Raw genomic sequence first — 13971 nt, 5'->3', positions numbered from 1 at the left:
AGAACTTCCGGGTCTTGGATTTAAAGCACTGGGCCAGGAACCTCTGTTTCCCACCGTTCCTATAGGCTAGAGCATGGATCAACAAGCAGACAGGATCGATATTCTAGGGCAGAGATTTCTGCGTTCTGCAAAACCACGGAATTAGCCTTGAGATCTTTCTAGTTTACGGATTCCGTCTTGTGATGAGAAAAAAAAACCCTCAGCATTATTTTCGAAACTCATGTGCTGTGTGATGCCAGCGCTTTCAGTGATGGACAGTAATCGAGCAGCCTCGGAAACCATTTGTGAAACGTTGTTCAGCCCCATCGGCAGTGCTCATTGGGTGGGGCCTTGCTCAGTTTTCAGCGTGAGATCAGGAAGTCTGTCGATCATGTGTGAACATGGTATTGCCCGGATAGGAGGTGGTAAAGAAGGTGACCTCAGCCTCGCCCTCCTGGTTACCTCCCTCCACCTCCCCTTAGGCGCAGATGACTGACTTAGGGGCGCAAACACTCTGGTGTGATAGAAAATCAGAGGAAATTTTTCTTCTAAGGAAATCATTTTTGCCTTAACGTAGCGGCCTCCCTGCCACTTTGCTGTTGATGCGAGCACTGTAAAACATGAATTATGCAGGTTAGAAGTGAATTTCAGCATGATTTCATATCTTGTTGCAAGTTTCCTGTTTAGTTATATATGATGCCCTTCTATTGTATGTCTTATTAGTGTTTGTGTTTTACAAATGTGTCTAGCGATTCCATGTGATGCTGTTTTATCATCAGGTGTGAAGTGAAAGAGGAGGAGCTTAGGACTGTGGACAAATCTGGTAGGGTTAGCGATGAAGAATTACAATTTACAAGTGTAGCAATGGCTTCAGGAAAATTGAAGAGAACTAAATTACAAATTACAGCCATTTGACAAATAAATGTGCTGATTTTTAACCTATCGTATCTCAAAACAAACAGGGTAAAGCTTTTATAGGCTACATTTAGTACAAAGGCTCAAAGAGCAAGTTATTTGTAACAGACCAATTGTCCAGAAAAAGAACCCAATAATGCTGGCATGTAAAATTATATGAGTGACATGTTAGCGCAAGATGCTCAACAAAAGAGTGTAAGTGTTCTACTCTCAGAGAGAGTGGCAACACAACGTACTGATGTCACGTGATGCTGAAGAACTCTTTTTTTTTCTTGGTAATTAGCTGAAAACTAACAGATTCTTTATCCAGGCTGATGAGTCAACAGATTTCACTGATAAATGCCACTTCTAAGATTTGTAAATGATGCTGGTAATCAAGACTTTTCTTTTTCTGCGGCAAACAGCTTTTACATAGAAACAGCCAAGATATGATTAATGTTTTCTTCATATCTAGAATCAGAAGGTCTGTCTTGGAAGAACTGTCTTGGCATTTGAACTGATGGTGTTTCCATCAAAAGTTGGCTCCATAAGAGTTTTCACTGCTGTTATAAAAAAACAAAACCAGGACTTCCCCAGCGGTCCAGTGGTTAAGACTTCACGCTTCCACTACAGGCGGGGGTTCAGGTTCGATCCCTGGTTGGGGAAGATCTTGAATGCCCCGTGGTGTGATCAAAAAAAAGAAAAAGAAAAAAAACAAAACCAATCAAAACCCAACAAACAAAAACCTGTTGTTGCCACGTACACTACTTTCCTAACAGGGAGGAACAGGCGTCACAAACTCTTGGAGATGAAAAAAAGAATGATGCTGCAAAATGGTTAACTTGATGAAACAAAGACTTAACTTGAGCATGTTTAAAAAACTGTGGGCTTCCCTGGTGGTGCAGTGGTTAAGAATCCACCTGCCAATACAGGGAACACGAGCTCAAGCCCTGGTCTGGGAAGATCCCACATACCATGGAGCAACTAAGCCCGTGCGCCACAACTACTGAGCCTGCGTGCCACGACTACTGAAGCCCACGCACCTAGAGCCCATGCTCCGCAACAAGAGAAACCACCGCAATGGGAAGCCCGCGCACCACAATGAAGAGTAGCCCCTGCTCGCCGCGACTAGAGAAAGCCCACGCACAGCAACAAAGACCCAATGCAGCCCCCAAAAAATTTTTTTTAATAAAAAAAACACAAAAAACTGTGATTATGGGGAATTCCCTGGCAGTCCAGTGGTTAAGACTCCACACTCTCACTGCTGAGGGAGTGGGTTCCATCCCTGGTCAAGGAACTAAGAGCCTGCAAGCCACGTGGTATGGCGTGCATGGCCAAACCACTCCCCCAAACCAAAAAAACCCCTGTGATTATGATCCAACAAGTCCACTTCTGGGTATGTGCCAAAAGAATTGAAAGCAGGGATTCAAACAGGTATTCATACACCCCTGTTTGTAACAGCATTATCCACAACAGCCAAGAGGTGGAAACAACCCAAATGTCCATGGACAGGTGGAGAGATAAGCCAAATGTGGTCCATAGATAAAATGGAATATTACTGAGCCTTAAAAGGAAGGAACTACTGATAACATACCACAACATGGATGAACCCTGAAGACGCTATGCTAAGTGAAATAAGCCAGGCACAAAAGAACAAATATCATATGGTTCCACTTAAATGAGGCACCCAGAATAGGCACATTTATAGACACAGAAGGTTACGTAACGGTTACCAGAGGCTGTGGGAAGGGGATGATGGAAAGTTATTTTTTAATGGGTGCAGAGTCTCAGTTTGGCATGATGAAAAGTTCTGGAGATGGACCGTGGTGAGTGTTACACGACAGTGTGAGTGTACTCAGTGCCCCTGAATTGTACATTGAAAATGGTTAAAATGGCCAATTTTATGTTAATGAATATTTTACCACAATAAATGTTTTCTTAATTAAAAAAAAAACTGTGTCCGCAAAAAAAGAAAACTGTGTGAAAACCTGAACGAAGAATACAGACATCTCCTATACAGACAATAGAAATCTGGTGGCTTCCCACTTTGTGATAGGTCCATTGAGAAAGCACCAATTTAGTTGAGGAAAGAGGCTGGCTGAATCTATAGAATGGGTCATCTCATCCAATTAGTGAGGACTCCTGCACTGACTACCTTACATTGCATTTACATGGGACATGAGTAACTTTCCATTTTGTGAGCATTTTAAGAAGCCATCCACAGACCTCTTCCCTAGACCATCATATAATCAAGTTCCCAGTTGTGTTCTTTCCAAGTCTCTGTAAATGACCAGCCCATCAGATATTGCTCAAGAGCCCATATGAATCTGCACCTTAGCCCCTCTTTCCTTCCACACAAAGTGGATAATATATGTATTGCCCGAAGTTCTGCCTACTGGGAGGATTTTTATTCACCACCGTCTTTCAGGGCCAACTCTGAATGGGGCTGTCATGCAGCAACTGTCCACTTCTGGCTGTCGCTGGCTTACTGTGCAAAGTCTTCCATAAACCAGGTCTGTCCTTTTTCCTCTTCCCCTTGAAGCCTTTGAGTGTAAACAGAGGGAAAGGAGATGAAGCATTAGAAACAGACATCACGGTAGGCTGAAGCACCTGCTCATGTAATTCATTTGTGTCTTCTGGATCAGACCTCCCTTGCTATACAGGAGGTCCATGTTGATTACCTCTTTTATATGTACTAGCATGTATTTGTTAATCCCAAACTGCTAATTTATACCTTCTCCCCAGTATCATATATACCACTTCAATTTCTAATGGGATACAACTGTGAAAATCCAATTTCATGATTCTGTGGGCCAGATAACACTCAGTTTATGATGAACATTTGGGTCTGATAATCACTAGGTGTTCCATAAATCAGTCATTCAGTGTTCACCAGGGCCCAGAGGCAAGCCAGAGGCTGCTTTTGAGAGGATAGAATAGTCGTTGGCAGAGGACAGCATGACAAAAATTCCATGGGTCTTAGCTGTGATCCTCCTATTGGGGCTTGCTAGATATGCCACATGGCATCTTTGGCTGACACCTGCCCAAGTGGTAGGGCAGCTTGCACCACAGGCTGGACTTTTGCAGAGCTTTTTTTAGATCCAGATCGAACATTGTCAGATTTACAGGTTACCCAGAAAATGAGTCAAAGCAGTTTGCCCCAATGGGACCTACGTTGGCTCCAAAATCCAAAAGGCACACCGTACATTGCTCCCCTTTCTTCGTGACATATAGTGTTAAGCGGCAGCAACGTGTCTCTCACTTTATTTATTTTTTACATTTTATTTATTTATTTATTTTGGTCGCGCCACATGGCATGTGGGATCCTAGTTCCCTGACCAGGGATCGAACACACGCCCCCTGCAGGGGAAGCAAGGATTCTTAAGCACTGGACTGCCAGCGAAGTCCCTGTCTCTCACTTTAGAAGAGACATGCAACATTCCCCAGACCTCTGGACCCCTGGAAACTTTCCTGATGTGGCAGGCAATTTGAACTTCCATGGGGTTCATCTCCAGCTCTCTGGCACACATATGTTTAACGCTTGCTGTTTCCTGATCATAGTGTACAGTTAGCATAATAGCTTCAGTTGAGTGTGTCAAGATGGTATTCTCTGTGTTGTCAAGACTATCAACGTAGGGAGGGTGGGAGGGAGGGAGACGCAAGAGGGAAGAGATATGGGAACGTATGTATATGTATAACTGATTCACTTTGTTATAAAGCAGAACTAACACACCATTGTAAAGCAATTGTACCCCAATAAAGATGTTAAAAAAAAGAAAAAAAAAAGACTATCAACGTCCCTTTGGACCTTGCAGTTTGCTGGAAGATGGCATAATCCAGGGACAAGACACTAAAGGTATACTGTTATCCTTGCTATGTAAATGCAAACAGTGTAAATTCCCATATTCATGGGAATGTAAGAGAAAGCATTTACTAGTTCAATAGCCACATAACAGTTGCTGGGGTTTATACTGAGTTTCTCCAATAAAGATCTCAAATCTAGAATTGCAGCTGTGATTAGCATTGCCACATCACTAAGCTTGCTTTTCCACCGGCAAATAAGAAGGGGATATGCCTGGAATCACCACTTTTGCATCTCTCAAACCCCTAAAGGTGGCACTAATCTCTGCAGTTTCTTCAGGTTGTTGTATCACTTGATGTATAACTTCGCAGGGGTGGGGGGACAATTCCAGAGGTTTCCACTTGGTCCTTTTACCATAATCGTCCACACTACAGGGGAAGGGAAGCAACGTGAGAGTCTGCCAGCTACTGAGTACTAATCTCACAATCAATTCTGGAATGGTGGAACTAACCACAGCGTGAATCTGAGGGCCTCAGGAATGTGACCTTTCATCTCTAAAGGCCTTTAGTGCTAACTGGTCTCCATGGGTAATAATATTCGAATTAACATCTGAAGCTGCAATGAATTTGTGGTGTCATTTTAGCTAAGCTGGAACTGCTTCCCAGAATTCCCTTCTCTGCATAGTTCTCTTTAGTGTGGGCCACGAGTGGCATTTTGTGTAAGATTTGGGAAGTAGAAGTGAAACAGGAGTTGTATCCTTTTTCCACTAGGAAGGTTGGTGCAGGGGCACCAGAAGCAGCTGCATCTCCCTCACAATGACCCTCATTTGCTAGCTCACCTTTTTAGCATCGAGCAGTACCTGGGTCCACAGCTTCTCCAGCTTCTGCTACTCTTGTTTCAGGTGCATGTTTAGCTCCCTGGTGGAGTGCCAGCTTCTCCTGTGGGTCATCTGCTTCATTAAAGTTGGAAGCTTAGACGCAGTGAGAGACTGATACAGGTTCTGGTCCATCCTGTGGGTACTAGCTTATTCTCACTGGTGCAAGTTCATTCTTGCCTCCCTCACCTCACATCACATTCATTCCAGCTGTCTGCCTGCCATCTTTTAGCTCCAGCACCAGAAACCAAAGATGGCAGTCTTATATGATCAGCCCTCACAATTATGTAGGGTCTTATCCATATGATACAACTTTACTGCCTATAATCGCTCCCAGTAATTTTGTTTCTCTGATTAAATCCTGGCTGATACAGTAACTTTATTTTTTGAGTGTTTTTTTTTTGTTGGTGGTGGTGGTGGTGGGCTTTTTCTGGTTTTTTTTTGGCTGTGCCATGTGGCTTGTGGGATCTTAGTTCCCCCCACCAGGGATTGAACATCCTCAGCAGTGAAAGCACAGAGTCATAACCACTGGACCACCAGGGAATTCCCCAGTAACTTAAAAAATACACAAATTGCCATTTTCTGTGTCTAAAGAAACTTACAGCTCGTCTCTTGTCCCTTTGTGCACAAAGGTAAATAAATCAATGTTTCCGGTATCTTCCTTATTGTAACAAAGTGCTTATGACGGGTTGGGTTTTGTTTTGCTTCTTAGGAGTGCTGGATGAAAACAGAATCAGGAGTAAGCTCCTTCGCTTGAAGAAAGAGGGGAAGGTAGTATGATAGACTGAACATAAAAATAACCCCAGTTCTCTCCTGCTTCTATCCATAATGCCCCATGAAATGTGACTTTGAAACATCGACTTTCCCACCCCTTAAATCTGAACAGGTTTGGCTAATGAAATGGGGCAGAAGTGATGGAATGTCTCTTGAAAGCCTCAAAAGAGCTTGCCCGTTTTTCGTTGTTCTCTTGGACCCACACTTGGGTGATGAGAACAAGCCCAGTCTCCTCTGCTGAAGATAAGAGAGACCATATGGAGCATAGCTGAGTCATATGGGCTGAGGCCATCACAGACTAGCTAACCCCTCCCCGCCCTGCAGTTGATCCTGCACCACGAGTGAGCACAACTGAGATCAGTCAAGCCCAGCCCAGATCAGCAGAACCACCCAGACGACCCATACTCTAATGAGAAACAATGCATTTTTATTTTTTTTATGATTAATTAATTAATTAATGGCTGCATTGGGTCTTTGTTGCTGCGCGCGGGCTTTCTCTAATTGCATTGAGTGGGGGCTACTCTTCTTTGCGGTGCGTGGGCTTTTTACTGTGTTGGCTTCTCTTGTTGCAGAGCATGGGCTCTAGGCACACAGGCTTCAGTAGTTGTGGCATGCAGGCTTCAGTAGTTGTGCCTCACAGGCTCTAGAGCTCAGGCTCAGTAGTTGTGGTGCACAGGCATGGTTGCTCCACGGCATGTGGGATCTTCCCGGACCAGGGCTCGAGCCCGTGTTCCCTGCATTGGCAGGTGGATTCTTAACCACTGTACCACCAGGGAAGTCCATAGAATGCATTTTTAAAAGCCATTGGATTTTGGGGTGGTTTGTTACACAGCACATTGCTAACTAATACAGGAGCATGGGAAAATGGATGTTTTGAAGAATGGTGAGGAACTTTACAGGTGGATCAGAAAAGAAAAGGCACTAAGGGCAAAGAGAAGATCATGTGCCAAGAACAGAGGTGTGAATTGTCCTGACACCTTCAGGCAGTGGTGTGCTGGGAAGCATTTGACACCTATCTCTCCATGTGTAGTTCTGATGTGAATTTTGGTTGCTATTTTTTGGTTTTGTTAATGAGTAACAGACTTTCTCCATGAAGGACCAAGAGGTAAATGTTTTAGGCTTTCAGGGCCACACAGTCTCTGTTGCAATGACTCAACTCTGCTATTGTAGTGCAGAAACAGCCACAGAACAATAAGGAAAAGAATAGGTGTGGCTGGGTTCCAATAAAACTTTATTTACACAAACAGGTGGTGGGCCAGATTTGGCTTGTAGTTTGCTTATCCCTGGTCTAGACGATTAACAAAACAATAAATCGATCTGATTTATAGTGTTTGTTGATTTGCAGTGTAACTACTTGCACCATGGCTGATTTCATGCTACCAGTGTAATGTCGCTGAACACTGTCTGGAAGAAATGGACAATAAGGAGCATCCTATTCTCTAGGATTTCCACCAGGCAGATACAATAGACCTACATAACCTTAAGAGCAGAAATAATAGTAAAATCTAGTAAACGAATTAGGAAGTAATGAGTTGTGAGTATTTATTACCTTTGTTCTTAATATACTTTATTTAATAGTAAGTTTATGTAATCTAGTTAAATTTTTAGTTTAATTTTTAATACAATTTAATTGTGTTCAACAACCAGCTGGCAAAATTCAGCATTCTAGAGCCAGTAAGAGCCAGACCTGGCATACCATTGCATTCAGGAAATGATGTGTTATCCAGAGTGAGCAAGATGGGGGGTGGAGATAGAGGAGTAATGGGAGATGCAGGTGAAAGGTTTTTGGAAGGTCAGACTAGGCTGGGCCTTGTGGGCTGGTAAAGGGGGTGGCATTTCAAACAGTGATGAGATCAGATCAGATGGCTCTAAGAAGGATGCTTGCACACAGAGAGGAGTCTGTTTGCTGTGGGGATCCTGAGGCCGGTGGGTCAGTTAGGAAGCTGTTGGCATAACCAGCAGAGAAACTCTGATGGCTGGGACTACAGAAGATGTTGGGAAAGAGAGGTGGGTTGATGCCAGTTATTCAGGCGCCTGGATCTACAGGATGCAACGACGGATAGGTGGTGCTGGGGAAAGGGTGAGGGACACATGAAGGGGACATCAAGGATTGGGGCTTGAACATCCTCAGGAACTGGGGCGCAGGTCCCTGAAACTGAGAGTGCTGGAGAAGGAGCTGGTTTGGCAGAAGATGAGTGTTCGGTTTGCACATAGTGGGTTTGACGATCCCGGGAACACCCAGGAGGGGAGCCCTGGGCTGGAGGCCAAGTTGGGAAAGAGGGCCCAGGACCTTGCCTCCTGGGGCTCCAGTGGCAGGACACTCATGGGAGTGTCCCCACTCCTGACTCTGCCCTGGCTCCAGGCCACCTCTGAGCCACATTCCCTCTCGGGGACTCAGTCTCCCCATTCGTAGTGGGGGGTTAGGGTCTGACTCCTGCACTCCTATTGCCTGGCTTTTGTGAAAATCCCACGAGATCGGGGTGCGGGTTGAGAGGGCGGTGGAGGACGCTGTTCCTGTCCTGTCCTCGGCCTGCTGGAGGGTGCTGGGGGACTCCTGGGAAGGAGACGATGGCCAGCCAGATTCCTGAGGCCTGGCTGGGTCAGAAGAGCCCAGCTCAGGTCCCCCCCCATCACCTCCCCTTCTGCCCTGTATCCCCCTCTCTGGATGGCCTGGGGGGCTGTCCCCTCTCCTCAGGTTCTCTTGCCCTGCAGCCCCTCTCCACTCCTCTCGCACAGCCCCAGATGCCGCCAGCCAATTGCGCTGGCAGATCCCTGCTTTCCTCACCTCCGACACCCAAAGTGTCTCCCTGCCCCTCCCTCCCACTCGAACCACTCTCAGGGGCTTTTATAAAGAGGCTCTTTAACAAGGAGCCTGCATTCTGGTTTCGGTCCTTGCTCAGGCTCTCCCTGAGTGTGTGGGTGAGCCTGGGCACATCACCTTTTTGTACCTCAGTTTCCCCTTCTGTGAAAAGAAGATAAGAATAGCATCTACCTTACGGGGTTGTTGTTAAGAAGCACATAAGTTAAAATGCAGAAAGCATGGAGAAAAGCGCCCAGCACGTAGCAAGTGCTCAATAAATGTTAGCTGGTGCCACGTCCCTCCTTACCGTGCCTTCTCCCTGCAGCATCTGCAGTTTATTAAAGGCCTTTCTCCTGCTTCCCTCAGTGGCTCCATCATCTATAACAGAGCTCCCTACCTGGTGCACTGCTGTGCCAGGAATGGGCTACAGACGGGCTGAGACGGTGACTCCCTCCCCTCTGGGGACAGCCCAGCACCCTCTGCTGGTCATCTCTGGCCATTCCATTTATTCCAGTGTCCGGTGCAGAACAAGCTGGACTTCTAAGCGTGAGATTCAAGGCCTTTCCTAACCGGACACTGGCATGCTTCTCCCCACACTGGTAGCCCAGCATTCTCTACCTGGAGCACCCTTCCCTGTCCCTGTTCTCAGCTTTGAAACTGCCAGGTGATGCCTCAGGGAACTCCAAGGGGCTCCGGTTCTTTATGTCTCAGCACAGAAAGAATTCAGTGAGAGGCAAAGTGATAGATAAGAAGTGATTAATTAGGATAGGATGCTTGTGAGGCTTACAAGCGGGCAGGTGAGCATCTCGCTGCACTGCCCCAAGTACTTAGTGGGTTACATCTTTATAATCAAAGGAAAAGAGGGGTGGGGGAGAAGACCACCTTCTTCCTCGTTCTCCTTTGAGTCTTCCATCATTAACTCCTCCGACATGTCAGGTGGGGTATTTTTTTGACCCTATATGGCCCATCTGGGACTGTCATGGCACTATGGAAAAATTATTTCAGGTCTCAGTATAATGAGGGTCTTTCACTTTGAAATGTCACCTTTCCCTAAATTATTGTTTTTTATGAGTGCAGCGAGTATGCCCTAGAGGTCATTATCTTGTTGACATCACTGGGCAGGATGTAGGCATTATTTTTCTACTATTGTTTTATTGTCTTGAGGCATGATTTGTGCCTCCATTGCTTAGTGTTGTTGCTAAGCACCTTGCTCTGCTTCGTGAGTCAAGCAAGCCCACATTGTTTCAGGATTTTCCCATTGCTTTCCTCAGTGATCATTAACTTACTGTGGTCTCCCAAAGCCCCCTAAAGTTCCCTGTCTATCTACAGTCCCCTAGTGGGATTTCTAAACTAACTATTTGATTATCCTACTCTATCCCTATCACCTTCTCCAGGGCGCCTCTCCAGACGGCTCAGGCAGACACTCCTGTCCTCCTCTGCTCTCCATGAAACTGAGCAGGACCCTGTGGGTCTCCTGGCACAGAAGCCTTTCCGTGTCCCCCATTTCTTGTTGTAGGGAACAGACTCCAGCCTCCATGACCTTCCCTGAGTTCCAAAGCGCAGATTCAAACAGTTGCTAATCAGGGAAGGGAGGGGATGCGGAGACAAGGGACGAGGAACCAAGAACAATAGTGGAGCCTTGGGGCAGGATCTTGGTTCCGCCTCAAGGGACACACAGAACAATTTATTTGAGCTCTTTACAGAACTAAAACCCCCAACAAGTGCAGTCAGCATTCTTCATTCCAGAGAAGACCACCTGAGACCGGATTCAAGGAACCGGAGAAGCTCATCAAGAGATTACCTGAGGGGCTTCCCTGGTGGCGCAGTGGTTGAGAGTCTGCCTGCCGATGCAGAGGACACGGGTTCGTGCCGTGGCCCGGGAGGATCCTACGTGCCGCGGAGCGGCTGGGTCCGTGAGCCGTGGCCACTGGGCCTGCGCGTCCGGAGTCTGTGCGCCGCAACGGGAGAGGCCGCAGCGGTGAGAGGCCCGCTTACCGCAAAAAAAAAAAAAAAAAAAAAAAAAAAAGAGCGATTACCCGAGGGCTTCCCTTGTGGCACAGTGGTTAAGAATCCGCCTGCCAATGCAGGGAACACGAGCTCAAGCCCTGGTCCGGAGCAACATGCCGCGGAGCAACTAAGCCCGTGAGCCACAGCTACTGAGCCTGAGCTCTAGAGCCCTTGAGCCACAACTACTGAGCCTGCGTGCTGCAACTACTGAAGCCTGTGCGCCTAGAGTCCGTGCTCCGCAACAAGAGAAGCCACCGCAATGAGAAGCCCACGCACAGCAACAAAGAGTAGCCCCACTCACCGCAACTAGAGAAAGCCCACGCACAGCAAGGAAGACCCAACACAACCAATAAATAAATATATTAAAAAAAAAAAAAGACAGAGAGAGAGATTACTTGAGATCAGATTAAAGGAGGGCAGGGCCTGCACACACACTAATCTTATCAGCAACCCCACCCTTCAACTGTTGCTATAAAACTCCTTCCAAATCCTCCGGGGTTGGGACACACAGTTTTCTTTTTTTTATATATATAAATTTTATTTATTTATTTTTGGCTGTGTTGGGTCTTCGTTGCTGTGCGTGGGCTTTCTCTAGTTGTGGCAAGCGGGGGCTATTCTTTGTTTTTAGTTGTGGCGAGCGCGGGCTACTCTTCATTGCGGTGCTCGGGCTTCTCATTGCAGTGTCTCCTCTTGCTGCGGAGCACAGGCTCTAGGCACGTGGGCTTCAGTAGTTGTGGCACGCAGGCTCAGTAGCTGTGGCTTGCGGGTTCTAGAGCGCAGGCTCAGTAGCTGTGCCACACGGACTTTGTTGCTCCAAGGCATGTGGGATCTTCCCAGACCAGGGCTCGAGCCCATGTCCCCTGCATTGGCAGGCAGATTGTTAACCACTGCACCACCAGGGAAGCCCAAGGGACACACATTTTTCGAGGCAGGAGACCGCTGTGTCCCCTTTGCCTGGTAAAGCAATAAAGCTATTCTTTTCTACTTCACCCAAAACTCTGTCTCCAAGATTTTATTAGGCACAGATGCACAGAGGCCGACTTTTTGGCATCACCCACATGCTTTGCACATCCTTCTATAATCATAAAAGTCAAAGCTGCTGCTCGTCCATACAGTGCCTTTGAGCAAAAAGCCACCCTTACCTCAAAGTGCGTTCTCCCATCTGCTGGAAAACTCTTGGAATAGATGTGCCAACCTATAACATCTACAGCGTGAAGGGTGTCTGTCTCGAAGGAGCCCTGATGATGCCAGAGCGGCCACTTTGGGGACATTTCCATGTGTCGGGCACCGTGCTAAGTGCCTTATCTCAACTACTGTTCACAAAGCTCTGGAGGGTTCATTTCACAGACTAGGAAAGTGAGGCTCAAATGCTAAGACCAAGGTCGTGTAACCAGTAGGTGGCAGAGCCAGGGTTTGAATTACAAAGCACTGATGGAGGTAGTTGCTTCCGTCAAGTCACTGTCACCCAGGTTGCTGCTTACACATCTGTCCCAGACCTGAGCGTGAGCTTCTCAAGGAGGAGACATGTACAAAGGGCACAGATGGAAGGAGTCTCTCTGCAGGGCACTGGGGTCCCAGGGGCCGGGGCCTGTTCCTCTGGGTTGTGGCTGAAGCTGGAGATGTTCAGACCAGAGTCTCAGCCACTGAAGGCTAATCTTTGATTCAGTGTCTGCTTAGGATCTGCCCTTGCTCCTACCGCAAACAGAGAAACCCTCTCCTGTGGCCTGATAATTCCAGATGATTCCAGTTAGTCCCTGAATCCAGATTTTTCTGAGTCCAGAGTTGTGCTCTTTGCTGAAGTGGGGCAAGGTCTATAAAAGAGGCCCAGCTGCCTGAGGATGAAGGAAGGCAGGAGAGGCCTATGAAGGCAAATCTAAAGGTATGTATGAGTTTTCCAGGAGGATACAGGGCACGGTGAAGGATGTTCCTGGCAAAGGTATGACCAGAGGCTAGGGCTGGGGGGAGCAGGGGTGGGGGACAGTAGTGGACAGACATCTTCTTGGCCTGAGGGCCACAGCATGTCTGACTGCTTGTTTTTGGATAGATGACTTTGAGTCTAATACAATGCTTTTTTTTTTTTTTTGCGGTACACAGGCTTCTCATTGCTGTGGCCTCTCCCGTTGCGGAGCACAGGCTCCGGACGCGCAGGCCCAGCGGCCATGGCTCACGGGCCCAGCCGCTCTGCGGCATGTTGGATCTTCCTGGACCGGGGCATGAACCCGTGTCCCCTGCATCTGCAGGCAGACTCTCAACCACTGTGCCACCAGGGAAGCCCGAGTCTAGTACAATTCTTTAAAGCTGCTTAACACCAGAAACCTAATTATGTCTTTGCAGGTCTCTAATTATTGTCTTTTGCCTTTTCCAGAGTGCCACAGTAAAAAGTGCTGTGTTTTCAAGCCCAGGGAGAGTCATATAACCTGCCAACTAAACCTTGCAATCTCCATTGCCCAACCAGGCCAACGATTGTCTCTGTGAAAGATAAAAGGAAGAGGAGCTGACAGCAATGTCTTGGTTTCTTCACTTATCATTCTTTTGGGGAAGATCCTGGGCATCAGCCTAGCCTGGGGAGTGGGAGCTCCTTTATTCTAGTGGCAGTGTGAGAGCACTTAGGAACTATCAGTCTGGGTTCAAACTCTAGCTGTGTGACCCTGAGCATCACTTAACCTCTCCCAGTTTCAATTCCCTCATCCATAAAATGGTACCTATCTCATTAATTAATACACGTGAAGCCCTTCAACAGCAGTTGGCACATAGTATACCATGTTAGCTATTGTTTCTTTTGTTTTTTTTTTTTGTGGTGCGCAGGCCTCTCACTGTTGTGGCCTCTCCCGTTGTGGAGCA

Source organism: Globicephala melas, chromosome 8 (assembly GCF_963455315.2).
Source record: "Globicephala melas chromosome 8, mGloMel1.2, whole genome shotgun sequence".
In the NCBI taxonomy this organism is placed as follows: domain Eukaryota; kingdom Metazoa; phylum Chordata; class Mammalia; order Artiodactyla; family Delphinidae; genus Globicephala; species Globicephala melas.
The sequence above is the reverse complement of the archived record's forward strand: the minus strand, read 5'-3'. Positions refer to the sequence as shown.